Raw genomic sequence first — 15,086 nt, forward strand, 5'->3', positions numbered from 1 at the left:
CCAAAAGTTTTCAGATCACTCCCTCACTGGTTAGGTATTTGGGTTTTGAGTCTTTCATTATTAGGAACCCAGAGATGAACGCTCCTACTAGAAAACTTGTGAACATATCTATTTCCTTGGGAAAAAAATTTTGTGTGAGATTACAAGCACAAATGATATGCATATTTTTAAACCCAACACCTGTATTGGCAACCTGCTTTCTGGAAGGGTTAAACCAAACTATAATTCTTCCATTTACCTTCTTCAGAATTGAATATCACTTTTCCATGTAATGGGTGACAATTTTCTCAATACTACTTTAATAAACAATTTTTTAATTACTGGTGAGATTGAACTGGTTTTCATATTTATTAATCACTGTGCTTTTGTGAATCAGGATCAATGACTATTTTCCAATGAGGTGACATATTAGTATTTTCTTATTATTCTGTAAAAATATATTCTACATTATTCACCCTTGACCATCTTCAATAAATATTTTCTCAGTGTTATTGCCTTTTAATTTGGTTTACATGTCTTGAATTTCAAATCACCTAATCCATTCTTCAGTGATTTCTCACATTACTATTTTTAATAAACATTTTATTTGGAAGTAATTTTAGATTTACAGAAAAGTTACAAAAATAGTACCTAGCTCTCACATACACTTCACCCAGTTTCCCTAATGTTAACATCTTACACAACTGTGGGAGATTTGTCAAAACGAGAGACTTTATCAGGATTTCCCTAGTTTTTCACTCATGCCTCTTCTATTCCAAGACCCAATTCATGATAACACACTGCACTGAGTCATGCTTCCCTAGTCTCCTCTGGTCTCTGTCAGTTTCTCAATCTTTCCTTATTTTTCAGGACCTTGAGATTTTTGAAGAGCACTGGTCAGAATATCCCTCAATTTAAGTTTGTCTGACATTTTCTGAAGATTACACTGTGGTTATGGGATTGGGAGAAGAAGACCCTAAGAAGTGAAGGGCCCTCCTCATCACATCATAACTGAGGGGATATGCTATCAATGTGATTAACTCTACTAACACGGGTGACAGAAACCTTGATCACTTGGTAGGTGGTATCTGCTAGGTTTCTCCACTAACAAAACTATTATTTCCTTCTGCATACTCGATCCATTGGAAGTGAGTCATTAAGTCCAGATCACACTCAAGGGGAGAGAAATTAAGCTACACTCTGCCATTATTTTATGCTTAGAACATTCTTATAATAAAGTGACCACTTATATTTGCTACCTGTTTTTTTTCCCCAATTATTTCATTTTTTTCTTTGGACAATAATAGACACCTGAACTTTACCAGGAAGACAGCTAAACATGGTTTACTCCTATCCCATTCTAAATTAGGAAGATCACTGGTCTAAGGGGAGAAGAAATATGGGTAGGATGATAAAGAAATTTCTAAATAATTTATCCTGAGGAAAATAGAATAGAAACACAGTCATGCATATTCAGGAAACATGCTTATGGTCTTCCAAATGCCCAAAAGCACTGTGAGTACCTAAAGCACTGAGTACTTCCACACTTGTGCTCTCAGCTGAACCACATGTTTACTAAGAGTAAGCTTGATTTAATCACAGATACGTTTATGCTACTTAAACATGTTATTTTAGCTATATACCTTAATTAAACAGTATGTAACCCAAGGAAATATGAGTTACTATTTAGTAACTACTTTGTTACTAAAAGTAAAGTTGACAGATTAGATGAAAGCCAGTTGTTTAAAACAATAAATCACTGGTGGGAGGTAGAGATAACTACAGAGCACTGGGGAGAGTGAGGAAAGTAAAACCTTAAAGAATCCTACACTCAAGATTGCTCCAACAGTATTTAACTTTGCATGCCACTAAAAAGACACACAAATTGAAAAAAAGCAGGTATTAAATTTAGTATGGCTTAAGTGAAAAAACCTGCAAAACAGGGGACTCATATTCAACAAAAAGATACTGGCTTTGCAAATAATCTAATAAAAAAATGGGTAGAGGAGCTGAACAGACAGTTCTCCAAAGAGGAAATTCAAATGGCCAACAGACACATGAAAAGATGCTCCACATTGCTAGTCATCAGAGAAACGCAAATTAAAACCACAATGAGATATCACCTCACACCAGTAAGGATTGCCACCATCCAAAAGACAAACAACAACAAATGTTGGCGAGGATATGGAGAAAGGGGAACCCCTCTTACACTGCTGGTGGGAAAGTAAATTAGTTCAACCATTGTGGAAAGCAGTATGGAGGTTCCTCAAAAAACTCAAAATAGAAATATCATTTGAGCCAGGAATTCCACTCCTAGAAATTTACCCTAAGAATGCAGCAGCCCAGTTTGAAAAATACAGATGCACCCGTTTATTACAGCACTGTTTACAATAGCCAAGACACGGAAGCAACATAAGTGTTCATCGGTAGATGAATGGATAAAGAAAATGTGGTACATATACACAATGGAATATTATTCAGCCATAAGAAGAAAACAAATCCTACCATTTGCAACAACATGGATGGAGCTAGAGGGTATTATGCTCAGTGAAATAACCCAGGCGGAGAAAGACAAGTATCAAATGATTTCACTCATCTGTGGAGTATAAGAACAAAGAAAAAACTGAAGGAGCGAAACAGCAGCAACTCACAGAACCCAAGAATGGACTAACAGTTACCAAAGGGAAAGGGACAGGGGAGGATGGGTGGGGAGGGAGGGATAAGTCGGGGGGAAAGAAAGGGGGCATTATGTTTAGCATGTATAATGCAGTGGGTGGTGGGGCATGGGGAGTGCTGTGCAACACAGAGAAGACAAGTAGTGATTCTACAACATCTTACTATGCCTATAATGGGGTATGTGGGGGGAACTTGGTGATAGGGAGAGTCTAGCAAACATAATGTTCCTCATGTAATTGTAGGTTAATGATATCAAAATAAAAAAAATTAAAAAAAAGATATTGGCTTTGAAATGGTTCAAAGATGGCAGTGAGAAAAATGAGGCAGTAACCTACTCTCAAAATGACATTTAAGATGAAAATACAGCAAAAACAACTAATCCTGACAGAGTGACACGAAGATGGCAGAACAGACTGCTTACATATGGGAAAAAGAGAAAAATGTCACAGAAAAGGGTAATGTACCAAAGCTGTGATCCAGAGGGGCCCAAGCCCTTTCCCCATTCCAGTTCACAGGCAGGAGGAAGAAAATGGAGCAGGGAGGGAGTAGAAGCCCATGACTGCTAAACACCCAGCCCTGGAGATCTGCTCTGGGAGCATGAACCCACTACATGGTGCTCTGGAGATTAGGGGGGTTGGAAAGCAAATACAGGCAGAGTACTCAGAGGGACTGAGATTCCGGCCACTTGTGAAGAACAGGTATGCACAAATGGCAGCTCCAGGACAAAAGAAACGCAGGAATTTTGAATGACTTCCCAACAGTGAGAGGGGTGCTAAGGGGGCAAAGGATACACAGAACTTGCTGAAAGGACAGGTGGACAAAATCATCCCAGCACACTCAGCCCAACATGTTGGAAACTTTCAGGAGCTTCAGATGCTCCATCCCCCTGGCTGGCAATGCAGTCCTGAGGCCCCCCAACTGTGGTATGCAGCCGGCCGCTCCTTCCTCCAGGCAGACACCAATTCGCACACCTGCTAACCCATCTAACACGCCAGGCCACCCAGAGGGTGGCCCCACCTATAGCAGATACAGGTGTGTAACACAGAAGCTCCTATCAGCACACTTGGCCCAGTGGTCCTGGTAATGGAGGCAGGCACTGCAGCCAGGAAGCAGGAAAGAGCTCTTTCCTCCCGGCAGGCACTGGTACCACTTGCCTGCAACCCCCACCTTCACTGTAGGTGCAGGGCAGCTCCAGAGAGTAGAGCTTCTGGGCACTAGAAGGCACCATCTACACACTGTTATTATTCCACAGGAATCACTAGAAAAATGAAATGGCAAAAAAAATTTGTACAAAGAAAGAATCAGAAGAAGCCAGAAAGAGGGCTAAATGAAACTGAAATCTCCAATCTTTTGATAAAGATTTCAAAATAAAAATAAATAACATGTTCATGAAGAGACAAAAAAAAATATTCAAGATCTCAGGGAGGACATCAAGAAAGAGAAACTTTGAAATATACAGTATATGAAATGAAACATACAATGGAGGGATTTAAAAATAGATTAGATGAGGTAGAGGAGATAGTAAATGAAATAGAAATTAGAGAAAAGGAACACAAAGAAGCTGAAGCACAGAGAGTAAAGGATTTCTAGGAATGAAAGAATACTGAGAGAACTGTATGGCCAATCCAAACAGAATAATATTCGCATTATAGGGGTACCAGAAGAAGAAGATAGAGAATAAGGGATAGAAAGTCTCTTTGAGGAAATAATTGCTGAAAAATTCCCCGGTCTGTTTAAGAAAATAGTGTCTCATGTCATGGAAGTGCACAAATCTCCCAACACAAGGAACCCTAGGAAGACAACACCAAGACATATAATAATTAAAATGCAAGATCATCATTTAATTTGAAGCAGGGATTAAACAATTTCCAAATAAGCAAAAGTTGAGAGAACTTACCTCTTACAAACCAACTCTACAAAGTATTCTAAAGAGACTGCCACAGATGGAAATAGCTGTCACGAGAGAAACTGAAACCACAGTAAAAGAAGTAGACCAATTAATTACTAAGCAAATACAAAATTAAATCAGCTACCCAAAAACTCAGTCAATGGATACAGAAAGAGTATAGAATGCTATCTAATATATAAAGAGTGGAAGAGGAAGAAAAAGAAGGGACAAAAAAAACCCTTTAGATTCTGTAACAGCATAATAAATGAGTTACGTTAGACTTAGACAGTAAAGAAGCTGACCTTGAACCTTTGGTAACCACGAATCTAAAGCCTGCAATAGCAATTAAGTACATACCTATCAATAATCACCCTAAATGTAAATGGACCAAATGCACCAATCAAAAGACATACAAAATGGATAAAAAACAAGACCCATCTATATGCTGCCTACCAGAGACTCACTTCAAACCCAAAGATAGACACAAACTAAAAGTGAAGGGATGGAAATAACGGAGAAAAAAACAGGAGTTGCAGTACTTGTATCAGACAAAACTGATTTCAAAACAAAGAAAGTAACAAGAGACAAAGAACGACAATATGTAATGATAAAGGGGTCAGTCCAACAAGAGGATACAACCATTATATGTATCTATTCACCCAATATAGGTGCACCCAAATATGTACAACAAATACTAACTGAATTAAAGGGGGAAATAGAATGCAACACATTCATTCTAGGAGACTTCAACACACCACTCACTCCAAAAGACAGATCAACCAGACAGAAAATAAGTAAGGAGACAGATCCATCTGTTCTATTGTGTTGTTCAGTGCTGTTAACAGAAATCTACAGAACACTCCACCCAAAAGCTACAGAACACAAATTATTTTCAAGTGTACATTAAATGTTTTCCAGAATAGATCACATACTAGGCCACAAAAAGAGCCTCAGTAAATTCAGAAACACTGAAATTGTGCCAAACAGCTTCTTAGACCACAAATGTATCAAACTAGAAATGAATTCTACAACGAAAACAAAAAACAGCACAAACACATGGAGGCTTAACAACATGCTCCTAAACAATCAGTGGATCAGAGACCAAATTAAAACAAGATCAAGCAATATATGGGGACAAATAAAAACAACTCAACAGCCCCAAACCTGTGGGATGCAGTGAAGGCAGGTCAAAAAGGAAAGTATATTGCAATACAGGCTTACCTCAAGAAAGAAAAAAAATCCCAAAAGAACAGTCTAAACTCACAATTAATGAAACTAGAAAAAGAACAAATGAGGCCCAAAGTAGAAGGGACATAATAAACATCAGAGCAGAAATAAATAAAATTGAGAAGAATAAAACAATAGAAAAAACTCAATGAAACCAAGAGCTAGTTCTTCGAGAAAATAAACAAAATAGATAAAACCCTAGGTAGACCTATCAAGAAAAAAAGAGTCTACACACATAAACAGAATCAGAAATGAGAAAGGAAAAATCACTATGGACACCACAGAAACAAAGAATTATTAATTAGAGAATACTATGAAAAATTATATGCTAACAAACTGGATAACCTAGAAGAAATGGACAACTTTCTAGAAAAATACAACCTTCCAAGGCTGACCCAGGAAGAAACAGGAGAATCTCAACAGATAAATTACCAGCAATGAAATTGAAATGGTAATCAAAAAACTACCTAAGAACAAAACTCGTGGACCAGGTGGCTTTCCTGCTGTATTTTATCAAACATTCAGAGAAGACCTAATACTCCTTAAAGTTTTCCAAAAAGTAGAAGAGGAGGGAATACTTCCAAACTTCACTCTAATACCAAAACCAGGCAAAGACACCAGAAAAAAAAAAAGAAAATTACAGACCAATATCTCTAATGAACAGAGATGCAAAAATACTCAATGAAATATTAGCAAACTCAAAAATACATAAAAAAGATCAACCATCATGACCAAGTGGGATTTACTCCTGGGAGGCAAGGATGGTAAAAATTCAAAGATCCATCAACATCATACATTGCATCAAATTAAAGAAGGATGAAAATCACATGATAATCTCTATAGATGCTGAAAAAGCATTTGACAATATTTAACATTCATTCATGATAAAAACTCTCAACAAAATGGGTATAGAGGGCAAGTACCTCAACACAATAGAGGCCATTTACAACAAACCCACGGCCAACATCATACTTAACAGTGAAAAGTTGAAAGCTTTTCCTTTAGGATCAGGAACAAGACAAGGATGTCCACTCTCCCAACTTTTATTCAACATAATACTGGAGGTCCTAGCTATGGCAATCAGACAACACAAAGAAATAAAAGGAATCAAAATTGGTAAGGAAGAAGTTAAACTGCCACTGTTTGCAGATGACATGATATTATACATAAAAAACCCTAAATTAAAGAATCTACCCCAAAACTACTAAAACTAATAATTAAGCAAAGTTGTAGGATACAAAATTAATACACAGAAATCTGTTGCATTCCTATATACTATTAATGAACTAGCAAAAAGAGAAATCAGGAAAACAATTCCATTTATAGTTGCAACCAAATGAATAAAATACCTAGGAATAAACCTAACCAAGGAGGAGAAAGACCTATACCCTGAAAATTATAAGAAACTCATGAGAGAAATTCAACACACCATTAAATGGAAATACATCCCACATTCACGAATAGGAAGAATTAATATTGTCAAAATGGCCATACTGCCTAAAGCAGTCTATAGATTCAATGCAAACCCTATCAAAATACAAATAGCATTCTTCAACAAACTAGAACAAATAGTTCTAAAATTCATACGGAAAGACAAAAGACCCCAAACAGCCAAAGCAATCCTCAGAAGGAAGAACAAAGCTGGGGGGATTATGCTCCCTAACTTTAAGCTCTACTACAAAGCCACAGAATTCAAAACAATTGGTACTGGCACAAAAAAAGACCCATAGATCAATGGAAGAGAACAGATAGCCAAGATACAAACTCACACATACATAGCCAATTAATACACGATAAAGGAGCCATGGATATACAATGGGGAAATGACAGCCTCTTCAATAGCTGGTGTTGGCAAAACTGGACAGGTACATGTAGGAGAATGAAACTGATTTATTGGCTAACTCCATACACAAAAGTAAACTTGAAATGTATCAAAGACCTGAAGAAAAGTCTTGAAACCATAAAACTCATAGATGAAAACATAGGCAAAAATCTCTTAGACATAAACATGAGCAACCTTTTCCTGAACACATCTCCTCAGGCAAGGGAAACAAAAGCAAAAATGAACAAATGGGACTACATTAAACTAAAAAGCTTCTGTATAGCAAAGGACACCATCATTAAAACAAAAAGACCTCCTACAGTATGGGAGAATATATTTGTAAACAGCTTATCTAATACAGGTTTAACATCCAAAGTATATAAAGAGCTCATAATCCTCAACACCCAAAAAAACAAATAACCCGATTAAAAAATGGGCAGAGGATCTTAACAGGCACTTCTCCGAGGAAGAAATTCAAATGGCCAAAAGGCACATGAAGAGATGCTTCAAATCGCTAATTATCAGTGAAATGTAAATTAAAACCACAATGAGATATCACCTCACTCCAGTTAGGATGGCCAACATCCAAAAGACTAGGAACAACATATGCTGGCTAAGATGTGGAAAAAGGGGAACCCTCCTACACTGCTGGTGGGAATGTAAATTAGTTCAACCATTGTGGAAAGCAATATGGAGGTTCCTCAAAAAACTCAAAATAGAAATACCATTTGACCTGGGAATTCCACTCCTAGGAATTTACCCAAGAAAACAACTTCTCAGATTCAAAAAGACATATGCACCCCTATGGTTATCGCAGCACTATTTACAATAGCCAACAAATGGAAGCAACCTAAGTGTTCATCAATAGATAAATGGATAAAGATGTGATACATACATACAATGGAATATTATTTAGCCATAAAAAGAAAAATCCTACCATATGCAAGAACATGGATGGAGCTATAGGGTATTATGCTCAATGAAATAAGCCAGGAGGAGAAAAACAAGTACCAAATGATTTCATTCATTTGTGGAGTATAACAATAAAGCAAAACTGAAGGAACAAAAGAGCAGCAGACTCACAGACTCCAAGAAGGGACTAGCAGTTAACAAAGGGAAAGGGTTGAAAGGGTAGGTGGGGAGGGAAGTAGAAGGGGATTAAAGGGCATTATCATCAGCACACACAATATACCTAGGTCATAGGGAAGGCAATATAGCATGGTGAAGACAAATAATGACTCTATAGCATCTTACTATGTTGATGGACAGTGACTGCAATGAGATCGGTGGGGGAGTTGACAATATGGATGAATACTGAAACCAGAATATTGCTCATGTGAAACCTTCATAAGATTGCAGTATCAGTGATACCTTATTTAAAAAAAAAGGTGTTGGTTTCATACTCAAATAACAAGTAACATAACGTACATCTTCATGCTTTAAAATATTTAAGATGCAAATATATCATTTGTTAATGATTCCCCCCATGATATCCTGTTTTCTTTTATTCCCTAACTCAACTGTGAGTTTCATAAAAGGGCAAATACAATATGGAAGACAGTAGTTTATAACTCCAGGGGTTAAAGCTAGGAGCAAGACTTATTTTAGTTTAATACAAGACAGGACTTTCCCTTTCTAATAAAGAAATGCTGCATGATTAGCATCATTTGAGCTGTTGAGCCTGTTAAGGATATTAAGAACTGATTCTTTCAACATACATTTTCTAAAAGTCTGCTATGAATCAGGCATTGCACTGGCACAAAATATTAATATAGTTCCTTCTCTCAAATACTCATATTCCAGTAGGAGACACAGACCTACAAATAACAAAACCATAATATTACAAATGCTCATAACAGAGTAGTGGTTATAAATTCTCAGAGAGCAGGGTGGGCAGCTCAGACCCCTTTGAAAATTTGATGAAAGCTTTAACCCTTTTCTTCAAACATACATTCCCACATAAATTCTGCATTGTACTTAAAGGAATTCATGGATTAGCAATACCGATCCATGAATTCATAGCAATATAAACATTGTTAGGGGGGTAAAGTGTTCACGGACTTCAGAGAGGCAGTAACATCTCAGCTGACCTCTGGAGGAGTTCTCTAGGCAATGAAATGAACTAAAGGGCTCCTGGGTGGAGGAAACCATATGAAGTGGGCACCATATCTAGCTGCCACTGTACTCCTTGTGTCTGGCACAGAGCTGGACTCATAATGTAAGCTCTTAAATATTTGTTAAAGGACTGAACAAGCATATTCTGATAACTGTAACATACAAGGCCCCTAGTCAGGTCTGTTGCATACTGACATGAAAGAGTTAGCAAGCCTTTTCCACTGCTGCTTTAGAATGTGACCTGTGGTTTAACCACCTAGCTCTGTTACCCTGGAAACCAGGTAGATGGCAGGTGTCAATTATATTGCTAGGCAACACTGCTTATGGTAAAAATGATCCTGACAGGTAAATTGCATCTGGACTGGGAAGAAGTATGAATAAGCTGTAAATACTTGCTAAGGATCCCTGTTTAGGACTTCCTGCATGCAGGCCTGTGTGGAGAACCCTAGGAACTATGCCAAAGAACCACAAGGATACTGGCTGGTCAGGGCATGGGACTGCTTCTCAGTGTAGCTCTTGCACCAGCCTGATGCACCAGGATCTGGAGCTTTGTACCTGGAACCATGTCACACAGGGAGACAAGAGTCCGCAGACGAGCATGTGAGCTGTCATGGCTGGAAGTGCGACAGGACTCCTACCGAGAGGAATTCCCGATGCTGTCCTACTGGCAAGCTGGCGAGACATGCGACCTGTGTTAGTGTCACACACCCGTACCTTTGGTTGCTCAAGCAGACCTCTGGTGGGCACCACACACACCTGATTCCATGTATGCTTACTAAAGCTGTGTGAGGTAAGAGTTTCCATTCCCCTGTTACAGAGGAAGAACGGTAGGCTCAGAAATGTGAAATGATCTACACAAGTTCACAGAGCCAGAGGGGATGAGTGAAGGCAGGATCTTAACCCAGGTGTTTCTGGCTCCAAAACTATAAACTCTCACTTGGAATATATTCCCTCCCCTGGCAACGCAGAATGCAAGTAAAGAAGCCTGGGTGGTGGCAAACTATGTGGGGTATTACATGTACCAACCTAAGGGGCGGGCATGTGGTTCTACAGGTGGGTGGGAAGTGTTACAGAATTTTAAGCAGGAAGTTATGGGTCACATTTGAATTTTTACAAAGAGGAAGAAGGAAAACAAAAGTGCCTGTTTAGAGTGGGAGGTAGGCCTAAAAAGGCCTCTAGATCTTCTCCATTACTAAGATTCTGTCTTGTGACATTTTGCATGTAGTGCCAATAGATTCTCAATACAGTGCAAAAGACAGTAATGCCAAAATCTCATACATGATCAGAGATGTGAAAGTGCATCAAAATTTACAGAGATCTGGGAGACTTGATGCACATTAGCACAAAATGTGTTATTTCAAACTTAACTTGAGCCTGTATCACAGTGAATAAAAGTTTTAACATATCCCGTAACTATTGACATAAGACATCAGGAGCAAGAAAGTGCCTAATTCACAAATCACTGCAAAGATCAAAGTGTCTTTATGGCAGAAAGAAATGTTTCTGATGATTTGAAAAAACATAAAATCTTTAAGAACAGAAGATTATTTTAATTTTAATCACAGGTCTACTGAAAGTAACTACTGAAAACGCTAAAACTTTGATATAATCTACTTCCCAAGAGAACTTTCAAAATAGAACACATTTTTTTCAAGGTAGTGTTTAGGTAAAAAGCTCATAAAAAAGAGTTAAATTATTTCTTGAATTTTCTTTCAGCTTAGGATTCTATGACAAACAGCAACATATGTTTATAATAAATTAAAATTTGCTAGTTATTTTTAATGCATGTTAAGCATAAGCTTTTGAGAAAAATAATGTAAAATGTAATTTTAATCAATGCTATTAATTATGCTTATTTAAAACTTAAAGGTAGAGACAAGAAAATGAAATGCCCCTTAACTTTAAAAATCAATTATTGAAAACAGTGGTAATAACATGAAGTTTTTCTGGATTGGATAATAACCTACTGGACATTAAGAATTTTAAGGATATCAAATATCTAAAGCTCAAAATATGGCTACTGGAATTTAGATAAACTGAGCTGACATTATCCAACTGGTGAGCTACAAATCCTATGAACTTGGCTTTGCATTTTATTAACATTGTGTACATAGTATCATTAGGCCCATAAAAGTATAATGATTTTATTCCAAAAGTTTGTACAGTGTTGCCAACAATCCTTATTCTTTTTCGCCTCTTTGTTCTCTTTCACAGAAAAGATTATATTCAGGGGAATAGTTACTTCCAGAGACTATAATTACAGCTGGTCTGTCAAGTGGATATATTCTGACATATCCTATGTTTCCAGAAAGTCCATTCTGCTCATTTCCTTCTAGAGTTTCAATGCCTTCACGAGCTTCTGGGCTGAGACCTACCTCAGCTGGTGTCCGTAGAATGGGGAGGCCTGTCCAGAGACCTCAGGAAACCTCTCAAGATGGAGTGAAAATCAAAAGCCTTGCTTCAAAGTCTGGCAACTGATGCAATTCAAATCTGAGATCAATTTATTCCTAGGAAACATAACAAATTCCAACACAATGATTATTTAAATTTTTCTGAGACTATTCACAAAGAAGTAGATTTTGTTATTATTGTTGCTTAATATTAGGGCCTGTTAGTCTCAGTAAGAGCATAATCATAAACTATGTATGTTCAGATAGTTTTTGTAGAAAAACTCTGCTAAACTGGTAAAAATGTAAACTGGAGAGTTTTGTATTAAAGAAGCATTATTTATTTTCAGGTAACCAAAACAAATAGCTAAGAGCATGCAGTCCTAAATTAGCAAAAAAAGACTGTTGTAATTAGCAGATTTCTTACACCCTGGTACTAGTAAGTATTAAAAGCCACTAATGAGTCTTAATAAACAGTCCCCCACACCTTATTTCTATAATTTGCCTGACAAATTTTATTTTGTTAAAAAAAGAGGAACAAGCATTAGTCTTGCATTACCCAAACAATCATGAATCACAGAAGCTAAGGTACAACTTCATGATTCACCAGTCACAGAATTTCCACGCCAGCAGGGCTCACAGGCTTACCTAATCTATCCTCCTCACTTTACAGATGAAAAACACTGGAGCCTAAGGAATTAAAGCGACCTGTTCCCACATAACAAGGCTAGTCAGCAAGTCGATTCTAACTCTGCTCCATGGCTGCTATTTGAGGAGCTCCCAGTACAGATAAATCAACATATTCCTAGGTAACCTCCTGGAAAAATGGCTTACAATTAGTTGATTTTGATTATAGCACCTACAAGCCTCTTCTGGAATAGCTTTGTTTCATTTTCTATTCAGGAAGCACAGATGTCCTTACCACCCGCATAAAACAGATAACTGAGGGAGGAATGAGAAGACCACCAGGCTAATGAAAACAGTCAAGATAAAATCCTTGTGCAGATACTGCAGGATGCTTTTTTCCCCATAAAATAGTCATGGGGTATGCTGCCTAAGAGGGAAACGTAAGCAAAGCCTCGGATCACTTACTAAAGGTTTTTCTGCATTGTTCAAGAGGCATTCACATGCCAGACACACAGGTGTGACAGGAAAAGGCGTGCGGGTAAGCCTTGCCTAATTAAGGCAAGGGCTAAGTCAACTTCACAATTTGACTTCCCAGTAAGAAAAAGGGGGAAAGGTAGATCATTTCCCTGACACACTTGAAAAATAGGGTTCTGAACCATAAGATTTGAAATACTAACAAACAAGATAATTTGTTAGTCTGCTAATAAAACCAATTTGGAAAAAGGTTGGAAGGCGTCTCTAAAACCAATTAAGAGACTGTTAAGCATTTACTATTATACATGCTACACACTTGAACTTTTCTGGCAAGTCTGGAAAACAGGCCTTACTTACTGTGCTTACTTAAGAAGCTGAGCAGTATATGGACGAGGCTCCCCAGCTACTAAGTGTAAAGCTGGAGGTCACTCCCCATTCTTGCCTTTACACCACAAGGCCTCCTGATGGCCTGGGTCAGGGAGAAGGAAACTGTCCTTTGTGTTGGCCTCTAAGAGCCCTACTAGTTATCAAATCCATAATCATAATAAGGATTTTTGTGTCAACAAAACAGAAGATACAGTTCCTGAATAGGAAAAATGGGGGCTACGCATAATGACTTCACATCACTCTTTTCCAAAGAAACACAAATTTCATGAATGAGCATATCATTTACTGTAAGAAGCACCAGGAAATACTGTTATGTGAACGTAAGTTGTTCCTACTGTATCTCTTAGGTCACCTTATTTGTAGTATAGTCGTGCATGTTTCAGAAACTTCATATGAGAGTTAAACCAAAGCCTGAAGTGGACTGGAAAAAGGAAAAGTCTCCTGGTTAAATTACTATGTAAATTGGGATCCCTTGGACATTTCAGGCTATGGTGGGCCTACCACAGAGAACATACTCTACAGCAACTTCCGCCTCAGGTAATCTGAGCAAGGATGTTCTCCTCTCCTTTACAGCTGCTGTACCTCATTTCTTATCCAAGATAACCATTCAGAGGATATGCTGTTCATAACGCCCCACCGGGGTAACTTTCCGTTATCTCACTTACCTGGAACATTGCCAGGAATTACAAAGCAAGCATAAGAGGTTGGTGGAGGGCCAAAATAAACACCCTCACATTTACTCAATTCAATCCAGCAATAAGTCATTGTGAGTGCGCTGTTCATGAGGCTCTGCCCAACGCTGGAGATGATGAAGATGGTGATAGTGATGATGATAAGAATAAAAATCGTAGCAGTGGCTATCACATCGCTCACCATGTGCCAGGCACTGTTACAAACACTTAAAAACTCATTGGATTCTCCCAGCAACCCTATAAGGTAGCTCCTATTGTTACCTATATTTTTGTAGCCGTCAGCAAAAATCCTGTTAGTCAGAAGCTTACCCCACCTGCCTTAACACTGATGTTTCCTCTTAGTAACTTCCAACTACTGATCTCCTTAAATATAAATTCCTACTTTTCCTTGTATTCAATGCCAAGCCCAATCTCTCTCCCCTGCAAAGCCCCATTGCAGTGGTTCCCTAAATCTATCCCAGCAGTCCCTGAATAAAGTTTACCTTACTGTCTTTAACAAGTGTCATGAATAACTTTAACAGAATTACATTATTTTTCTTGAAAACAATCGATAAACATGGAGAAAAAGTATAACATCTTTGAGTCTCAAACCTCAGTATCCTCAAATTCCCTTTCTAAAGCTTCTTCAATATGCATATTGACTCTACAAATATAGAAAACATCTGGTATGTATATGTATATACCAGATATACATTTAGCATGTTATGTGTACCTGAAGATTAAGTGGAATTTATTTATTCCTTCATTCTTCATCTCTGGCTCCTTCCCATTTGATTGATTTCTGGTTATCCTTCCCTTGCCCCCACCTCTCT

General features: G+C 37.9%; 1 protein-coding gene across 1 annotated transcript in view; it reads right to left on the reverse strand.

The window, feature by feature from the left end:
- LOC108394214 (uncharacterized) overlaps positions 1-15,086 on the reverse strand; it is a 73,463-nt gene that overhangs the window by 7,506 nt on the left and 50,871 nt on the right. The window contains exon 9 of the mRNA XM_073238066.1: positions 12,083-12,214. The gene's annotated coding sequence lies outside the window, so the exon portion shown is untranslated. The remainder of the gene's footprint in view (positions 1-12,082; positions 12,215-15,086) is intronic.

Source organism: Manis javanica, chromosome 5 (assembly GCF_040802235.1).
Source record: "Manis javanica isolate MJ-LG chromosome 5, MJ_LKY, whole genome shotgun sequence".
NCBI lineage: Eukaryota > Metazoa > Chordata > Mammalia > Pholidota > Manidae > Manis > Manis javanica.